General features: G+C 38.4%; 1 protein-coding gene across 4 annotated transcripts in view; it reads left to right on the top strand.

Moving 5' to 3' along the window:
• Positions 1 to 9,343: 9,343 nt before the first annotated feature.
• Positions 9,344 to 21,524, top strand: part of palm1a (paralemmin 1a) — a 31,506-nt gene continuing 19,325 nt past the window's right edge. Inside the window, exon 1 of one of the 4 annotated variants that reach the window (XM_026922664.3) lies at positions 9,344 to 9,665. The gene's annotated coding sequence lies outside the window, so the exon portion shown is untranslated. Of the gene's footprint in view, positions 9,666 to 18,027; positions 20,782 to 21,524 lie in introns of those variants that run through there. The other 3 variants (XM_026922673.3, XM_026922680.3, XM_034308823.2) reach the window with 3 other exon arrangements.

Raw genomic sequence — 21,524 nt, 5'->3', positions numbered from 1 at the left:
TATATTTTACTGTTCTTAATAACAAATGTGTAAAAACAAATAATTAATAACAGTTTCAGTTTTTTTTGGTCACTGCTGACTGAGTTCCTAATGGAGACGCTAATCACAGAGTATTAGCATACAGGTTTAAACAGAGAAAGGTACCTGGGAGGCGCAATGGATAACAACACTCGGGAGTTTAGCCTCTGTGGTTTGGGTTCCAAGAGAGCATAGCTGGACAAGCTTTTTGGGAGGGAATGGTGCAAAACATACCAACTAAATAAAAATTTAAAAATCCAATACAAATATACAAAGTCACATTCTCTATTGGAATCATCCATGACAATAATATTGTATGCAGAGCTCCAAACTGATTCAAAGAACAAAAATGGAAAACCAATAACAAACTAATTTTACTAGGAACAAAAGCCAAATTGAAAATGCCCTCTTTATAATCAGCACAAAACAATACTTTGTGTGCCATGGGTATACCTATAAACATTCATCAAAGCTATGAACATGTCCTTATCAATAACACAAAAACTAATCACACATAACAGCTTTGGAAACCTAGCGCTTAATTAAACTAGGTATATAATACATTCGCCATAACTTCTTTTTTTGTCATGCCCTTCTTCTGTTTCTTAGCCCTGGTGTTGAAAGTGGTGGTATATTGTATAATTAATTATCAGCACCAGCCTTCTCTGATGATTCATCAAATGTACTGGGTTATACATGAAGTTGTGGTGATGAATATACAAGAGATGTTGGATTCAGAATATATATATATATATATATATATATATATATATATATATATATATATATATATATATATATACACGGTATACATTGCTTAAAAAATATGACAGGACATGTCATAAAATCAGTGTATATATTTTATGCACAACAGAAGTCATTTTGATTGTTATAGTAGGATGAACTGCAGCCCACTTTTTGTTCTCATGGCTTTCACAGTAGTCCTCTGAAATATTTTGAAAAGGCTGCCATGTTTTCTGTCTGCTGGGCTTGAGGATATGCAGTGTGCACTAAATTTTACTGGTATGAAGAAAGCCTTGGGCACATTGGAGACTGAACAAGAAAGTCTGAAATGTGTAAACTCAACTTTGGAACAAGTGCTGCCAGAATTTTAAATGCAAATTACCATGACAGCTAACCAGGAGAAAGCCGCAAACCACTAACTTATTTTTAATTCACATATTTATCACATAACTTTGTGTTTATTGATTTAAAGCTAGTAATATGCCAATATATTAGTCTAAACACAGAAATAAATGAAGTTATATGTATTATAACTAAACAGATCAATAATGACAACTAAGGAGATGGGAGGAGAAGACCTGCACCTTTTTAGCTGTATTTCACCTAAACTAGCAAATACACTCAATGTCCATTTGCAGGTCCAGATCCACATCCACACTGAACCTTGAAGTGAATGGGCTACAACAGCAGAAGATCACATCAGTTTTCACTCTTGTCAGCCAAGAACAGGAACCTGAGGCTAAAGTGGTCAGAGGCTCATTGAAAGTGGACAGAATGGAAAAATGTCGCCTGGTCTTTTTCTAATCTTGAGCTGCCTAGTGTTGGTGACCCTATGCCCACTGTAGCCTCAGGTTCCTGTTTTTATCTGACAGGAGTGTAACCTAATGTTGTCTTCTGCTGTTGTAGCCCAGCCACCTCATGTTTCCATGTGTTGTGCATCCTGGGATGCTTTTCTGTTCACCATGGTTGTAAAGAGTGATTATTTGAGTTACCATAGACTTCCTGTCAAATCAAGCCAGTCTGGCCATTGTCCTCTGACCTCTCTCATCAAGACGGCATTTCTGTCTGTTCTGGTGTGTGAAATTCCCAGGAGATCAGCAGTTTCTGAAATACACAAACCAGCCCATCTGGCACCAACTTTGACCGTGGGCATGGTCAAAGTTCTGATGTTTGATGTGAACATTACCTGAAGCTCTGTACCTCTCACTGCATGACATTGTGCATTGCACTGCTGCCAGATGATTGGCTGATTGTATAATTGCATGGGCAGTTGTATAGGTGTTCCTAATAAAGTGGCCGGTGTGTGTATGCAGGATGCAGGTTTAGATATAGAACTTTGTTACCTATTAAAGTAATAAATTACTATCAGATATGTCATCAAATATACAGAATTTCGCTATTAATATTCATACCAAAGCATAATATTTAGACAATATGGGTTAATTGTATGCTGTTCTCATATGCCACAGCCATAGTGGTACTGAATGTGGAGGGAGATTCGATGCAATTTACACACATTCTCAGCTCGATGGATGAATGCACTGTGCTCTTTCAGCAGATATGAAGACTTGGTTAGGAACTGGCTAACAAAGCCCACCTGAACTCCCTTCTACATTTGGGAGACTGGTGTTCTTTACATCCTCCACACTTTACAAACGCCCCCTCCATCCTCCACAGCCAGTCCATAATGTACTTTTCCTTTATTTATTTTATTTCTTCCAGGCAAACGGGGCTCTGGCTGTTGCCATGGCATCCGGGTGCTGAGCAGTATGAAGCAATTTATCATTTTAATGAGAAGAGTGTGAGGGACAGGGTGAGGAGGGGCTTTAAAATCACAATCAGAGACACAGGCAATACATGTCACCATGCTGAAGCACGTATTTAGACAAGGCAACAGTAAAACGCCTACAGTAAAATCCTGAACACACTCTATTCTGTTTTATGAATGTGGCATAAGGCATTTCCTGGTAATTTTTTGTGATCACAAGAGATATCAGGATGAAACTAGTTATAACCAGTTATTCAAAAACGATTTTTAAGGTACTTCCATACATCCATACATTTCATATTATCCTGAATGCACCAAAAGTGCATTTACCAGCAGCTTTTGATCTAATACATGTCTAATAGTCCATTTAATTTTGATTCCAGAATTAATAAGCTGATTCTGCAGATTTCAGTTTAACCTCCTGCTGAGATGTAGAAAGCAAATCTGATTGCGTGTAATTTATGATGTCCTTGACTGCATTGGAGCAGCCAGAATTTCCTCTTTAGAGCAAAGCAGAATGGAAGGAGCATGCTGATGATGACATTTTCACTCTCTTCTCATTCCCAATTCACTCCTTCTGATTAAAATTTAAAGAGCTTTAATTAAAACTATGGGTGATTTTCCTCACCTCTCTCATCATCTCAAATGCCAAACATGTTGCACTTTAAAATCTTTTGCATTTATCAAGTGGAAATTAAGGTAAGTAAAATAATGATCATGCATTTTCCAAAAAAAAAAAAAAAAAAAGTGGTGACATCTGAAAGTTGTTATGTTTGATTATTTAAAAAATTATGTTAGAAAAGGTGCGATGAACAAATTAAAAATGAAATCAAAAATTTCACCTCAGTATTCATCAATGTAATTCTGTAACATTTCTTAAACATAAAACTGGCATGTTGTAAATAATGTCGTATCATTTGATGTCATGAGTTGTCATGACAGTTTATGTTCGGATGTATAGCAGTGATATTTTTTCTCTACATCATTAAGTGTTCTCGAATTAGAATATTTTTTTTTTTAATTGGATGTATGAAAATCTGGTCTGGCTCACCAACCAGTAATGAACAGACTGCAGGGTGTTGTCAGGTTGCTGAAAGGCTCATAGGCATAAACTTTCCCTTTCTCTAGGACCTGTTCTTTTCTTGAACGAGGAAACGAGCAGAAAATGTCATTGCTGACCCCTTGCACCTATCCCACCACATAAATGACCTCCTTTCCTGCAGACATATGCATCAAAACTACCATACACTGGAACAACCTCTTCCCACATGAAATCAGATTCATGAACACTTAATTCCACCGTAAACTTGATGTCCGTGTCAGCACTGTGTTTTTGTGTTTATGATACAATACAATTTTCTGTGTAATATCTTCCTTTTTATACATACAGTGCAATAATTGTATGTAGGTATTATTCACTTCTATACATATATCCAATACAAATATAGCAAATCTGTATTATAATACAGTGAAGGGAAAGTATTCATACACCATTGTTTTTTTTTTATTTAAGCTACACAGATAATGTCACGTTACTTTGAACTTATAATAAAAAGTATGTATTCATAAGCATAAACAAAGATACATTTCAAAATGAAATTGATTGGAAGAAAACTATTTGGACACCACAAATTACCAACATTACTTTGCTGCAAAGTTGTTGTTGGCATTTACAGCTTCGAGATGTCTACAGTAAGAGGTAATTAGCTTTTTGCAGCATTGTGGTCCAATTTCAGCCCATTCCTCTTGACAAATTATCTTCAATTCCTCAAGGTTATGATGATTCCTCTCAAATTATCAATAGGATTCAAGTCAGGAGATTGGCTAGGTCATGCAAGGCCTTCTTAAGGTATTTAGGCTGTATGGTTGGGGTTGTTGTCTTGTTGAAACGTTCATCTCCCCAGATTCAGTTTCTTAACTGATGAGATCAAATTCTCCTCTAATATATCTCAATACATCGCTCCATTCACATTTCATTTGATGATGTGTAATACCCAGTACAGTTTGCAGAGAAGCAGCTCATATAACGATGCTTCCACCTCTGTACTTCACTGTGTGTATGGTCTTCTTGGGGTCATACGCACAACCCTTCTTTCTCCGAACATGACAAGCTGAATTATTGTTCCAAAAGAGTTATGTTTTGTCTAAATGCTATTAGACATGCATCTCTGTGCTTCTTTTTTAGCACAGGAGTATTGTATGAGGTGTATGAAGGGCAATGATTGTGGTGCAGTTCATTGCTTATTGTTCTCTGTGTAACTGTTGCTGTGCAACTCTTTTTGAATGTTTGCTGGCTTCTCTGTTACTGTCGCAAATCCAGGGAGGCTGATGCAAGTGCAGTCTTTATTAAATAAAAAACTAACAAACAAAAGGCAGGAAAAAACCCAAAGCTAGAAAAACTAAAACAAAGGACTAGACCAAGGTAAGGCTAGGCGAGGAAGACTCATCGACACAGAAGCTACTCACAGGGCAAATCGAACAACATATTGTTCAGCAACAACAAAGGAGGAGGGAAAACACAGAACTTATATACGGTAACTGACTGGTGTGCACAAACACAGGAAGTGAGGCAGACAACAAAGGAAGATATTCAAAAATGTGAGTGAGGTTGCCTTCCAGCAGTCTAGGGGTGGGAATTGTCCATGGTGGATGTGATACTTACTTTCCTTTTCATTGGCGAGAGAGCGCGTTGTGAAATCTTTCGTGATAAACCTGTCCAGGGATTAATAGTTGTGGTTCCAGGAACTTTTCACCTGCATATTATCGGACCAATTGTACTGACAGGGATGTCTATGGTCTTTGGTATGGCTCTGTAGCTTTTTCCACTCAAGTGATTAATAATGTTGTCCTTGAGAACTTTAGGAAGCTACTTTGCCTTTACCATAATTGTTACTTGTTTCATTAAATCTTCCCAACCAATGGCAGTGGACTTTTATAATGACATCTGTTGCAATTTGCACGAGAACAGTTTCTGCAGTATATACTGTATATCTTGATTATATCTTGACTTCTTTGATAGTCGGACATACTCTTGACTGCCCTGTTCTATGTTATTTGTTGATCACCTGACCCTTGCCTGCACCTTGAACTTGATTTTGGACTATGTCTTTGTATTGTTTGCAACGATTAATAAAGCCTTGTACAGCTGCACTTGCATCCATACATGCACACCTGACACAATACTTTTTTCCTTATCAATTTTGGTTTTTTAAACATATCTTTGTTTATGCTTATGAATATAAATAAATAAATAAATAAAATGCTTCAGTCTGAGTGGGCAGCACTTCCTGTTGCGCCAGTGGCTGCGTTACAGGTCCAGTAAAAGAATCACCATGGAATAATCCAGCATTTAATTATGTGTGTGTCAAGCTGACTTCAGGCAGAAGCCTACTGCAAAAACAAGGGCAAATATTTTATTTAGCATTATGGTAATTTGCCAAATTTGAAAGGGGGGCTGTACATATCACAAAGAGTGTAATCATCCATATATAGATATGTGCTGGAACAAAGACAAATAAAACACAACATAATTGTCTCTCTAGATGGTACATGGACTTATTTGTACACTACTTACCAGGTGGATGAGAACATATTCTTGTAATGTAACCTTAGCAATGATTCATTCACACTGCAGGATGCCCATTGGTGATGATATACAGTGCTGGACCAGAAGGCCACGCCCCTCCTTCTCTGCCGCTTTGTGTCCGGATGAGTGAGAGAGTCTCCTGAGAGAGCTGGCAATGTTCCAGCATTCTGCGCCACCAACATTCCCACTGATCAGAGCAAATGGAGAAAAACATGTCAAGTTTCCATGGCAACTGGCAGGCAGGCGCAGAGTTGTGTGTGTTTGCTGTGTGTATGCGATCTGTTAAAAGAATCTCTGCAGAGGAAACCGGTTAGAGGAGGATGGGAGAGTGTGAGAGCATTGCTGTTGGACAGGGAGAGCATTATATGGAGCCTACAGCAGGGGTTCTCAAACCTTTTGCTGCCAGGAACCCTTTCTAGCTAAAATAAAGCTATGGCCCTATGTATGATTTATGAACATAATCCAAATATTAAAACATTAGGTGTATTAGTCACATATTAGTCATCATATGTACATATTTGAGCCATTAGACATTTTTATTTTTAACAAACCCAAACCAGTTAGGCTGCAGTAAAGATCGTTTTGCTTAATATTAACAACACACTTTCTAGTTTTGTTAGAATTGCAGTTAGATTCAAGTTGATATTGCTCTCAAGTTGTTGAGGTTAAGATGAAACCCAGTAAAATTCAAGTGACCACTTAATTATTCTTTTAACTACTCTATAATATATATAACAACTACACAATAACTATAACAACAATCTCCACTACTGAAACATTTAAAAAGAAAACAGAATGAAAAAAAGATAAAATCAAGTGGGTTAGTTCCTTGACCTTCAGAGCACAAATGGCATAATGGTTTTGTAATCCATCTTTTGTTTCAATACAGTTTTTTTCCTAACTTTATTCTTTTTAAAGTTTGTACTTTTTCCTTTCCTTGCCTGTTTTTTAATTCATAGCAATTATTTCTTAATTAATCAATACAATTTATTTTTCTAATCTTTATGTAAAGATAAACATGCAAGTAAACTTGCTTTGTCTTTCACTGGATTTTTAAAACATTAATTGCATAGCTAACTATGAGTGTCAGTTCAACACTGATGATGTTTGTTCAACACTGCAGGTTACCCTGTAGGTGTTAATACAACACAGTGTGTGTTAATGCTGTTGGTGCTCACACTGTGAGTAGAGTTATTAATTCTACACAGGATATTTTTGCTGTTTACAATCCACAAAATCTGACATTTGAATGCTCTTCTGTGTGTTGTGTCCTGTTATAAACCACTTTATAGTAGTGGTATGATCAATAGTTCCCTGTAAGAGCTGGTTGCATAAGGCATCAATAGGCTGTACTAGTGGAAAAATGTTAAACCTTTTACCCTTAATGGTTCTCTGGAGGAACATTTAAAGATTTAAATTTGCTCATATGCCTGATGCTTTTAATCCCTAAAAAAAATTAACCTTACAGTTCAGACATACAGCTGGGGTTAAGGGTCTTGCTTAAGGACCTAACCATGACGTTGCTGGGATTTGAACTCACAGCCTCCTGATTAGAGCCCAAAGCCTCACCACTGAGCCACCACTTCCAAGTAGAACACCATGATAAAGGTTTTCCTTTTTAAAAATGGTTCCACTCAGACTCGCTTTAGGATGTTAGCTCCTCTAACAGTGAAAAAAGTCTTTGGAAAAGTAATAAAAAAGGAAGCACACCACACTGTCTACCAGTCCAGAAATCGAATTAATGCAAGGGGACTCTCCCTCCTTTTCTTGCTGATGTACTTCTATAGACATGTCACTAGGTGGCCAAGTATGCACACAATATTTGATTGTGACTGAATCAGCCTAATTCACAATAAGGACTGCAAATATAGCCAAAGGACATGTTTCCTAATGTACACCTTTAGAAGAAAAAAAAGTCAAATTTAGAACCCTTAAGAGTTCTTTGCTGGTTTGTCCTGAAGGGAAAGCTCTTAAACATGATGTAGATCCTTGAAGTATGAAGTATTTCCCTTTTGTACAGGAATCCAGGTAGAACCTCTTCCAAATGTAGAACTCCTAACTGTGCAAGAGACCCTTAAGGAACAAACTATTCAAGGTTGAAATAATTCTCTGACATCCTTGGTTATAGTCTTGATAACAGGTTTCAAACCTTTGTCCTGGAGTACCCCCTGTCCTGAACATTTTATTCGTTTCCTTGCTCTAACACACCAACTTCAACTCAGGAAGGGATATTAATTAAGCGTTTGGGTGGGGGTGGGGGGGTGGTGTGGTGTGACTTTTAAAAGTCATTTTAAAAGTCATGTAAAATGACTTTTACATGTATGTTTTCCCTATGTAGGACATAGGCCATCATATATAGCTGAATAATGTATCGATGGATTGTGCATAGGTGGATCATGCGCAGCTGGATTACATATAGCTCAATCATGTATACCCAAATCATGTATCGTGATGTATAGCTGACTCATGTATAGCTGTGTTATGTATAGCTGGGTTATGTAAAGCCGGATCATGTATAGATTGATCATGTATAGCTGGGTTAATTATAGCTATGTTATGTAACGCTGGATCATGTATGGCTTGGCCATGTATAGCTAGGTTATGTATAGCTGGATCGTGTATAGCTATGTTATGTAAAGCTGGATCATGTATAGATTGATCATGTATAGCTGTTTTATGTAAAGCTGGATCATGTATAGTTGGGTTATATATAGCTGGGTTATGTAAAGCTGGATCATGTATAGCTCTATCATGTATAGCTGGGTTATGTATAGCTGGGTAATGTAAATTTGGATCATGTATAGCTGGGTTATGTATAGCTCTATCATGTATAGCTGGGTTATGTAAGGCTGGATCATGTATAGCTCTATCATGTATAGCTGGGTTATGTAAGGCTGGATCATGTATAGCTCTATGATGTATAGCTGGGTTATGTATACTGTAGCTCTATCATGTATAGCTGGGTTATGTATAGCTCTATCATGTATAGCTGGGTTATGTAAGGCTGGATCATGTATAGCTCTATCATGTATAGCTGGGTTATGTATACTGTAGCTCTATCGTGTATAGCTGGGTTATGTAAACCTGGATCATGTATAGCTCGATCATGCTTTCTAAACCTACAGCATAAGCTGTGTTTTGAAACAGAGTCAGAATAAAATGTCTCTAAGGCTCCTCCGAAACCCATTCCCCATCCACGAGAGGGCGGTAAAACTGAACCTCTCTTTTCATCACCTGGGCGGATGAAAATAGCCTGAAAATCCATCCACCCTGAAGTCCTCACACCCCGACAAAAGGGGACAGGACAAACTGGACTAGGCAATGAGGAGTGCTGGACACGGGATCATCTCATTTCGGCTCTGTTCTGTTAAGATTTAAAGGATCTGATCAGGCTGCTGTGTCAGTGCAGCAGATACTGAGGAGACGGAGAGGAGACCGAGAACCACATTGATGTCGTAGCGCATTTCATAGAAGAAATAGAAGAAAGCGCATCCGTAAAAGCCACAGTTACACGCGGACTACCTGGAGGACCATTTCTAACATTGTAGCGTAAGTCTCTCTCTCTTTTTTTTTAATCATTATTATTTCCTTTGCATGTGTTGGCCCTTTTAACGAGTTTCCTTCCCGATGCCACACCTGCAGATAGCGCTTTATCCTCTCATCCATGATGCGTTCCAGCTGTGGCAGCTCGCGCGTGTGGAACTGCGCCTTATTTGATATTTGTTGATCTGCAAAAAGCAAACAAACAAACAAAAACTGTTATTGTGTCTTACTTGGCGCTACTTTAGGCTGTTTGAACGCGTCAGTGGCTAGGATTGTCCAGATTGGGGAAAAAAAAGCGCCCAGATGCGATCATGCAGATGCGCACACGTATTACACACAGCTACAAGGCCTCATAATTAACAGTGAGGCTTTTCTTCTGTAAGATGTGTCATATACTTGACGTCTGGATCAAAATGCATGCTTTTCACCTAGATGTTGTGCATCCTGCACAAACATGGCCTGTACGACATAGTGACCAAATGCGGTTCGACTTATTTATTTATTTATTGCCACAGTACTGGTGTTATTTTTGCGGTGCATTAATGTGTAGGCTGGAATAACGGTGCAGGAGCCTTAATGCATGCAATCCACACATGCACATGTTTCTGTCTTCGACTCTCAGACATTAACGAGCATGCTGGAGAATGTAAAGGATTCAGGATGTAAACTGTCCCTTCATCTTCAGCAGCAGCATGCTTCATCATTATCATCACCATTATGCATCCATGCATCCATGAGTGTGGTCTCTATATTGTGTTGCTGTCTAGTTTTGCTGTGTGGTTTTACTGATAAAATGCAGATTTTACTATTTCTACCTTGTCTATTTCTATCTTGTTTGCAAGAAGGGTAATGTGTTAAGAAGACTTAAAGTGGGTGAATTCTTACCATTTAATGGAGTGTTTTGCTGATTAAACTTGTGGAGTGCACAGACTGACATTAACAGGACAGTCTCTTCTCTGGACATTTCCACAGTAAATATTCCATAGATTGAACAGACTCTTGCATAAAGAGAAGTGAGATCTGCATTTCACAACCTGCACAAGATCTGTGTGGTCTGTTGTTGGCTGAATAACTGTGATACTCTGAATAAGTAGCTGGGATATCAGACAGAACGTTGAGTGTTCCCATTGCTAATGGGGAGGCATGTGCTATCTGATATGGGCAGGGCTTTTTGCTGAGATTCCTGAAGCAACTGTTCGAGGGTGAAGAGGTTGAAGTGCTTGGCCTTTTACACAGACACTCCCGCAGTCTTTCATCTACTATAATAGTGTAGTTTTCAGTTCAGGCTTCTGCAATCTCACCAAGGGACCATGTAGTCTATTTGAATAACTGAGCCCTTACCTCACACTGTCCTCTTGGGGGAAACTTGCTGTAGAACCACATATTCTCCTCGAGAGAGAATGGTCCCTTCTGAAGGTCTGTGTGGTTTGAAAACCCCGACTAATACGTTGATCATAAATCACATAAGTCAATTAGCCCACATTAGTGGTTGATAGCCTTCCATAATTCACTAAGCCTAAGTGCTGTTAAAGATAACTTGCTCTGATCATCATTGATTTTGCTTTGAAACTTCAAGACAATACATCGCCTATAGTTTACTCTCGGTTGAAAGCTTCTGCTTCTCTTCTACTCAGGAGTACTTACAAATTATGACAGTCAAATGCTTTCCATGTGTGAACAAAATGATTAGCTGCAAAACTGCTTGGTTAAGTAGTCTGTGTAGACACATTAAATATGTATCATATTAAGTCTGTGTTTGCTGCAGTAAAAGGTTCAGGAGAACATCAAACTTGCATTTGTTTTCTACTTACCTTACAATTAATTGAACAGCCATGGCCCTGGAGCTATGTGGATAATAGGACTAATAATGGAAGCTAATGGCCAGCAAACTACTGGGCAGGCTGCATGCCAAAATCATCCTTTTAACAGATCATTGTATCAGAAAACACAGTCTTTTTGAGTTTCTTTAAGAACAGCTTGAAGCAAGTCTGTGATGCTTTTGAACTGATGCAATATGCAATATGGTAATGTGCTCTTATACTTCTATTACTTCTGATATGTTAACCTTGTGGCACCACAATGTGAACACTCATTTCCAGCCTGATTGTCTTTTTTAAATAGAAATTTGTGTAATTTTTTTCCCCTCTGAATCACTCCTTTTAACGGTAGAAGCTAATGATTTGAAGCTTTAAACAATAGCAGTTTTCTTTCTTGTTTTGATTACAGTTGTCTTGCTCATGGTAATGTTGTATTACCCTGCTCATGCTGTGTGACTCGTTTTTTGGACAGTTCGTGGGTGAGGTCTCCATAGAAACTGACAGCATTCTTCCACTTCAGTGGGCAGTTTTGTGACAAATCCCATTGAAAGGGCACTTAACTGAAAAGCAGCACAAAAAGATGTCAAGTTCAGCATGCTCTTTACATAGGAATATTTGTGCTTAGCAAACACTCACAATGACATGGTTACATGTGAAAAATGAAATACGGACACACTGAAAGTAGCTTTCGGTCTTGCTATTGAAAAAAAAAGGGTATAACCTGCTGTTTAAACATAGAACTGTTATTTTACTTTAACTTGATAGTGAAATTATTGAAGTGTAATACTTATCTGAGGAAGCTGTATACATTCTTATCACTTTTGACTATTTTGAACTACCACAGAAGATATACACTTATCCACTTTAACATGTTGCATGGTCTTTCTCCAATCTCCAACTGCCCAGTTTTGAGTCTGTGCTCACTGTAGCCTCAGATTCTTGTTCTTGGCTGACAGGAGTGGAACCTGATGTGGTATTCTGCTGTTGTAGCCCATCTGCCTCAAGGTTGTGTCTTCTGAGATACTTTTCTGCTTACCATGGTTGTAAAGAGTGCTTATTAGAGTTACCATGGTTTGGCTTCCTGTCAGCTCAAACCAGTCTGTTTTTTCACCTCTGACCTCAACAATTGCATGAATGACAGTTGCATGAATGACCAGGTGTACAGTTGTTCCTAATAAAGTGGATGGAGAGTGTATGTAGGTTACAGTGAATTCAAAAATTAAAATGAGGCCAGAAAACAGAATCACTAAGAAAAATGCTACAACCTTGGAAACACATTATTGCACAAAAGAGTTGTTATTCCACTGATAGATATTTTATATTTCAATAGCTTCAGTATGCATGCTATGGATTTTAAAAAGGAATATTATATAACATGTTAGTTAAAATGACAAGAGCGCTTTGGAGCTAATTGTACATTCCCCTTTTGCTTGTTATGCTTTCATATCTCACACTAGCAGCCATGGTTCACCTCTCACAGAGACAGAATGGGTTTTCATGGTCTAGTTTCTCAGTCGGTGGGGATATATAACTGTGTTAGGCCTTTGCTTCATTTTGTGTGCCTGAACACAGGGTCACTTTGTAGTGTGGAGCCTAAGGGCATATGCAGTCTTTAACAGGGTATAAATCAGTGGGTGGGTTGTCCTTTAGCTGATGCCCCAGGGTTAGTTTGTTATTGCCTTTGCAGTGAGAACTACTCAGTAATGCTGGATATGACATTATCCACAAGTCTTAGAAACAGTGTAACTTTTATGTTTATACACTGTCATGTTGTTAAGGTTCTGCTGTTGCACGTGAATGGACAATTATCACTGAAAACCAAAAAAGAAATAGAAAATAGTTCTTGCACAGTACTTATGACACTTGCGTGCACAGAGTCATATGACACATTAGATTCTCTATATACTGATAATTAATCATCCAGGATGCAGCTCATGTGATATGGCCTTTGGCTTATTGTTGCATTCAGAAGTAAACAGTTATCCAGTTGAGTAGGCAGTGGTGACATTTTGCATAGTCATTATTCTGCTATGGCTCTTAATTTTGCAAATTATTAGAGTGTAGACACATTGAATTATACTGTAAAGCTAGGTACTGCAAACACATAAACAGAAGGACAGAATACACACTTTTTAAATGATACTAGAATTATAATGACTTCTCCTAACTCAGCAGTTTAATTAGACACCCATGCACCTGCTTCACCCAAATAAGTAATCTAATGAAACCATGAACAACCGGCACTGCATATTGGCTGGGCTTGCCCCATTTCACATTAGCCTTATTAGTGCTATTTTAAATTTTTCATGTTAGCTTAATTGTTCAATCTTGTGTCATAGTTAATGTGATCACACATTTTATTAGGGGCAGGTGCTCAAAGTTTAAAAGGGACACATGGATTTTAAAAGATGGATTTTAAAAGACAAGGATTTAAAACACCAACTACAGCATAACCAGCTGAACTATAGTAACTGAACATAGCAGAACATAGCACACTAAACCATAGCAAACACTATCTGCCCAAATGTATATGGACACCTGACCACCACACCTATATATGGGTCTTCCCCAAACTGTTGCTACAAAGTTGGAAGCGCACAATTGTCTAGCATGTCTGTGTATGCAGTAACTTTATGATTTCCCTTAATTGAAGCTAAGGAGCCGACCCAAACCTGTCCCAGCATGACAATGCCCCTGTGCAAAAAAGCGAGGTCCATAAAGACATGGTTTGCCAAGGCTGGTGTGGAAGAACTCAAATGGCCGGCAAAGAGCCCTGACCTCAACCCCACCGAACACCAACTACACGCCAGGCCTTCTCCCATTACATCAGTGCCCGACCTCACTAATGCTCTTGTGGCTGAATGGGCACAAATCCCTACAGCCACGTTCCAAAACCTAGTAAGAAGCCTTCGCTGAACAGTGGAGGCTTTTATAGCAGCAAAGTGGGGACTCCATATTAATGCCCATGCTTTTGGAATGGGATAACCAAGAACGATATAGGGGTGTGATGGTCAGGTGTCTGCATACTTTTGGCCATATAGCGTATGATTTGATAGGCATTTATCAAATAGTATAATACATTTTCTCTTGGGAACACTAGGCATGAGGCAGGATTACATCAGGTATACACTAGGGATGCATACACACACATTCACACCTAGGTGCTATCATCTTAGCCAATCTACCAACTGGCAAGTTTTGGAAGGTGGAAAAAGAACAGAGAACCCGGAGCAACCCAAACAGACTGAGAGAACATACAGAGAAACTCTTCACAGACAGCAACCCAAGCTTAGGATCGAACTTGTGATGCAGCTATTCATTGCACCACCATGCTGCTGTAATATATTTTTAATATCTTTAATGATTTTATTATGATACACACAATAAAATACAGTTTAAATTTAAACTTCAAGTTGAAAATTTACATTTACAGCATTTCGGCAGACATCCTTATCCAGAACAACTTTCTTGTTATCACATTTACACAGCTGAGCAGTTGACGGCCTTGCTCAAGGGTCTAGCAGTGGCAGCGCTGGGATTTGAACTCTTAACCATTTGATCAATAGTCCAACGTCTTTAAATGCTGAGCTACCACAGCTCAGGAAAAAAAAAAACAATTCTACCAAAGCTAGCTAATATACTGCAAAAATGAAGTGTCATGTAAGTGTCAGGAGCAGCGTGTGGTCTCTGTCCATTCAATTCACACCTCACACGGTTCACATGAACTACAGGCAGGACAGCTTTTTTTATTTTTAGCAAGAAAACTAATGGCCAAATGTACAACTGTGTCAATGAAACCTGGGGAATGGGGACAGCCAAAGTTGGCCAGCTGTAATTACAACACTGTTCAATAAAAACATGACATGAGACAGTGGAACTGTGATAAAACAGTGATATGTCTCTTCTATGAGTATTGCTACCATACAAACACTTTTATATGTAAGAATAGTTTGCACAATCATGGCACATGCACAAGTGAAAAGAAAGTAGAGGTGTTTAAAACTTTAACTTAGACACCCACACTGAAAAAAAGGTGTTTGTTGCATTTACTTAATTCAAATTTGTACGTTGGTTGCACGTGAATGAATTGAGTCGCATTAACACAATTTGTTTTCATGCAGCCAACATGATTTGATTATATATATTCAAAGCCTTTATTAAACCAAGGGCCATGGCATCAGGAGGCAGCAACATTACCCGCTGTGCTTGCGGGCCACGCATAAGTTAATCATTTTAATTTAATACTATAGTCATTTCCTCCTTTAAACACCAACATCCTCACAAGATTTTATAATGTAAACGGATCACGTTAATACTACATGACTTGACCATCCTCACTGTACATAAATCAAACAAGTAGATTAGATACTTGCTTAAATTAAATTAAATTTAGTATAAGCAGTGAAGTCACGTTTTGATGAGAAATATATTTTTATGTAAACTATACGTAATATTTTCTATTAAATCTGACTGACCACATATTCCCCTTTTTTTCTGTGCAATAAATGCACCAGTTTAACCCAACTACTGATGTTGTGTAAAACAAATGCAGTGTGTGGTCTTATGTTTTACACAATGGCTAAAATGAAACATTGTTGCATGTAAAATTCAGTACCATCTCCAGTGTGAATTAAGGCCTTAAGGCTATAAAAATATCACTGTCTATTCATCACCTTTTTCTGGCATTGCACAGGAAGAACGAGGAGTGAAGTGAACAGCAGATATGGCTACAGAGCTTGCCAGGAAGAAAAAGGTAAACTGTTCTGCTGTGTTGCTGCAGAAGGAACAAAAGTGGGCAGAAGAGTCCACTGAGCAGTGCCATGGATGAGGAGAGTGTGCATTTACTGTGTACAGGAGCTGGCAGCAGGCCAAACGAAAGAACTGTTAGCAGAACTGCAATAGCACGCTGAAGTACAGAGCTTAAGGGAGTATAGTATAGCTGCCTCGCATACAGAGACAGACTCTGATGTGCTTTCAGTGGCTGCATCTCATTCTCTGAACTTGAGGCCCATTTGGCAGGCAATGCTGCTAGTGTGATATCAAAGCAAACTAAAGATTGGAGTGTAATGCAGGAGTGCAGCATAGCAGCTGCACTGAATGCACTAAAGGCTGGTATTAAGGCTGCCTTGGCAAAAGTTGGATCCTCCACCCAATACTAGTTCTGTTGGTCCTCCACTCGGTTGCAGAATCATACAGCTAATTTAAGAAGTATTATAACAACAAACAAAATGCTATATTGTCTACAATTTGGTCAGCCTGACAGTTATTACTAGATGGAAAATTATGTTAGCTATGAAAGTGGCAGATTAATTTGGGGGGGACTTCTTTTAGTTGTGGTTCTGTCAATGTCCCTTGTTGCTGGCTGTCTAGACTTCCAGTATTTTTTGGCTTTACCATTGATGATGCTATATAGGATAAGCCACATAGGGTTTTGTGGTGGATCCCATGTACAACCAAATCTTCTAATGTCACTGGATTTAGGCTTTTTTCTGGCTTTACAAAACAGTCATGGATGGTAGTAAACATGCCAAATTTGGCATGACATTTCTAAAACTAAATTTTACATGCTGCAACTTTAGTTCTTGTTTATCGGTTTGGATGGACATCACTTTTTTTTTCATCACATAATGGAGGTGTGCTCCAGTTCTGTGCCTCTGGAGTCCAGCATATTTTGGTGAGTTTCCTGCTTATCAACACCTATAATCCTGGTGAATAATTTGTGAGTTGAATTAAGTTCTTTGAGCATGGAAATCAGCAAATAGTGCTTGATACTGACCTTCTAATACAGGTTGCAGTAATACAAGGCGAGTGAATACCACTGTCATTTTCCACTTATCTTGAATCAGCTGCTGTTTGAGAGGAGTACTGTTCTTTTTTTAATATAGTGGATACACTTGAAACCACATTCTGAAGCCAGTACACAACAGGGAAATTAGATGGGTGGTGCTTCATATCTCTGTTGCTGTTAATGGGGCTGTTTTAAGAGCTGCAACAATTCTTGTGAAACATAACGACAAAAACACTCACATTAACTGTGTGACGGCCTGGGCTGTGATTTAACTCAGAAGCCTCTACCTTGTCCCTTGCATCCAGTGGTTAGCAGAGACAAGATGCAGGACACATTCACACATCTGAAAGCAATCATTTCAGATTACCAGTTATTCTTGAGATTGATATTTGGCACACTACTTAATTAGAGCTAGCACCATAAATTGTGGGATTTTCAAAGCCAAAGTCAAAGACTTTGTTACCCAGCACTGTTAGTCATCTGCCCTCAGACAAGTTGTCTCAGTGAAATCTGCTCCAGGCTGCTGAAGTTGAAAAAAAAAAAAAAAAACAGGGAAAAAATGAGATGGCTACGCTTAGATTGGCTGGCCAGCACAAGTAATTCTCAATGCAGTGTAAAAACATCTGTTTTAGCTCAGTTGCTTTTTATTCATTTCTAAAGAGTAGAGAAATACCATGCATTCCTGCATTTCCTGATTTTGAAAGGGAAAAAACAGAGCAATAATAGGAAGTTAATTGGTGTAAGACGTGATTAATTACAAAAATGTGTTTTGAAATGTTGAAAGAATTTACATTGAAAAGCATTGGAAATAATTCTCATTGAACTATATTTTTTTTGTTTGATGGATAGTTCCAGATAGATAGGTCTACCACAAAGCCTCTGTGGTCATTCAATTGGCTGGCCCTTGAAACATGGTCAACCTTCCACAAATCCACAAATGGATTAGCTACTTCCACTGCACAAGTTAAATATTGAGCTTATGTTATGAGCAGTATGGTATGATATATGTGTATACCAGTAGGCCTATATCCCCACACATAAAAATAAGCTAGTCACATTGAATTAGCTTCCTACGAACAGTGATTTATTAAAAGTGTGTTATAAGAGAATACTACCTACTTTAAAAAAGCTCATAATAGTTTGTTCGTTCAAATGAATGCATCCTTGATATACCGAAGGACTGCTGACAAATTCCTAACTAATCATGTTTGTAGATTTAAAGCTGCCTTAATTGATATTGATGAATTTGCTAACTTCTGCGAGACATAGTCACCAAAAGAGTCCCTTCAGTCCAAATCTCTTTCCAAATACCTGCTTTCCAAAGACATTGGAAAGTGGCTAGGAAAACCATGTCCCTAGTATTCCAGTGCACTGAGAAGCAGCACTACAATAAGGATGGTTTTGTTACAAGTAGCAACTTACAGGTGTAGTGAATTTTATGATTTATGAGAATTTCATTACATCTGTTGAGCTCCACACTGCATGGGCTTTAATGAGTGCAAAATTGTTATGGACGTCTAGTACTCTTATGTGCCAGCTATATCTTTATTACCCATGAGAATAGTTTTAGAAACATGAACCTAGTAATGACCTGATGACAAGTCTATCTGAAACACACTGACATTGTGCAGTTGGAAGAAATAATGATCAAATGTTTGATGTTTGAATTTGGAGTTATTTAGAGCTAATCTATGCTCTGAAAAGGCAGGTGATTCTGGCATCAGGACACATCATCTGTGGAACATACTTTCGCTCCCCCTAAGACTCAACATGACTCATATCTTGTACATAGTGTACAGCTTGGAAATGTGTGGAATGGAGAGAGTGAGAGGTGATCCTAACATATCAGACTTAATTGGTACCCAGCGTATGTCTGCAATCTGTAACTGTATCTTTTTAGTGCTCCAACTATCCATATCTGTATCTGTATGCAGAGTTAAATCCAAAGTGGGTGGCTCTGACAGTTCCTTAACCTCAGCTACATCACTCAAGTTCATAATTGGTCTTAACTAGAGATGGGTGCAGAATTGTTTTTTAAATCCCACTTTGCATAGTTGTTATTTTTGTTTGTACGTGCATGTGATATTTTGGAATTCAGTTGTTTTTATTTCCCATAAATAAAAACAAACTAGTAGCCTAATTTAAACCATTGCAACCCTAACCAGGCAGTTACTAAGGATGTCGTAAATGAATCTTGTGGCACAGCACATTCATGTTAATGAGCATAGTCTTTCTTTGTCCTGCGAGCTTCATATCTGAACACTCGCTCGCACCCACATGAAAATAAAAAAATCTTAACTTTTTGTTACATCTCCCAGGATCCCAGTCCTAGTGCACAACACTAGTCTGAGGAGGATGTCCTGTGAACCTCTAAAACAAATCGACAACAAAAACATAAACAAATAGTGCACCTCTTATTTGTATCTGTATTTGTATCAATTTAGATATAGTTATACTATCAGTTCATTCCGAATGCAAAACTCTTAACCTCTTTGTATTGTAATGATAGAATGACCAGATTACCAAACAAACCATTGTTTTTGCTAGTTGTAGCTAATAAGCATGTGAAAGGCAGAGGAATTTGCATTTGATCGCTGATAGACATATGATCTTCACTTCTCTGAATGACCCTGAACCTGCAGCTGTTTATCTCTTAAATCTGTCCGAGATGCTGAGCACACCCATGAGAGAAGTTATGTAATATTCATACAATAACTTTGACCGACTAACCCTGAACGTACCAGTGCAGAAATTGAGACACACCATGTTTCTTGTGTGCTCAGACCTCAAGAGTGTTACATTTTTGTAGGAGCACACTTGTAGCTGCAGTAGCTGAGTGTATTATTTAGATGCAGTGTTTTGTGCTGCATCCTGTCGTGTTATGCTGGCGGGAGCGGGAAGTGAAAGGTGCTGAGTGTGCTTATATTATGCACCAGGAGCTTAGCATTATGCTGCTAGTTAATACTTTATTAAACATGAAACAAGGGCCATTTGATTGCTGGGAGCTGAGATTCCTGATGTTGAAATAGATATTCACAGTTCTTCCATCTGCTTTCAAAAAGGAGGACGTGCTCACAACATACTCAGAATAGCATTGTGATGCCTCAATCCTCTCCAAACTCATTCACTTCTTTCTCCTGTTTGTACAAGTGGTGTGTGTTATATGTTAGGGGATTGAGTCAGTGTGAATGGGGGGGTGGTTATGATGGGAAACATATGTCAGACTGCAGGGTGTCGTAGGCTGGGGCATCCGCACATTCCTCTACTCCCTCATGACCCTCATGAGATCTCCATTCTCCTCATCTTTCAAACGCTCCAACAGTGCTCTTTTTCCTCTGGCGTGTCCATCAGAGTGACTCTGGAGGCATTTTAGGAAATGTATGGTGCCAATTTAAAGAGATCAAAAGATGGTGGAGGCATGTGTTGTTGCGCACTGGCAGGGTGTGAAATAAATAATGAGAAGAAAATAAGTATCCTGAACCAGATCTCCTCTTTCATTTATTGGCTCCTAGAATAGGTAAGATCTATCTGTTTGAGATTTTATTACAACCCGTTAATAGCCTTAGCTCATAAAATATTCAGAACTTTTAAGTTAATGTCATTGAGATGAAGTTAATTTCAGTGACATGCAAAACCAAACAATGCTCTCTCACAGATGTGTCTGACTCTCATCCAAGCTTTAGCTGAATAACTGAAATAACTGCTTTTAAACAGTCATGTGTCATTTTAGTATTCTTAAATGACACATCCTTATATATCTGAATATGAAGTACTTGGACTCAGAGGAGCCATTAAGGGGAAACGTCTCAGAAATGGTTAATAAAAAATCTAACAGTGTAGAACGAGACATTACACTTTTCTCATTTGTATATAGAACAGCTCTTCACACTGAAGTGCACTTTTGGGGGAAAAAATGCTTTCCTCATGGATTCTTTGGAGGATTAATGTTTCTAGCTTTCTAAAGGGTTCTTCAGGGGCCCAAACTGAAGACCCCTGTAGGGTGTTTAAAAAAAACAAAACAAAAACAAAAACGTGTACTTATGTTAATCTCTCTATTTCTGCTAAGTTGGGTTTAAGAGAAAGAATCCAGTAAGACGGGGCATGCTGTGATGTGAGACCCTGAAATTGATTATTTTCCTTTAACAGCACATCCCAAATGGTTTTATTCCTCTTATACAACAGCATATTGCCATTGATTACAATTTTTAATTTATTAATGAATGAGTGGTAATAGTTTTTATCCATTTGTAGTTGCATTAA

Source organism: Pangasianodon hypophthalmus, chromosome 11 (assembly GCF_027358585.1).
Source record: "Pangasianodon hypophthalmus isolate fPanHyp1 chromosome 11, fPanHyp1.pri, whole genome shotgun sequence".
Taxonomy (NCBI): Eukaryota; Metazoa; Chordata; class Actinopteri; order Siluriformes; family Pangasiidae; genus Pangasianodon; species Pangasianodon hypophthalmus.
The sequence above is the reverse complement of the archived record's forward strand: the minus strand, read 5'-3'. Positions and strand labels throughout refer to the sequence as shown.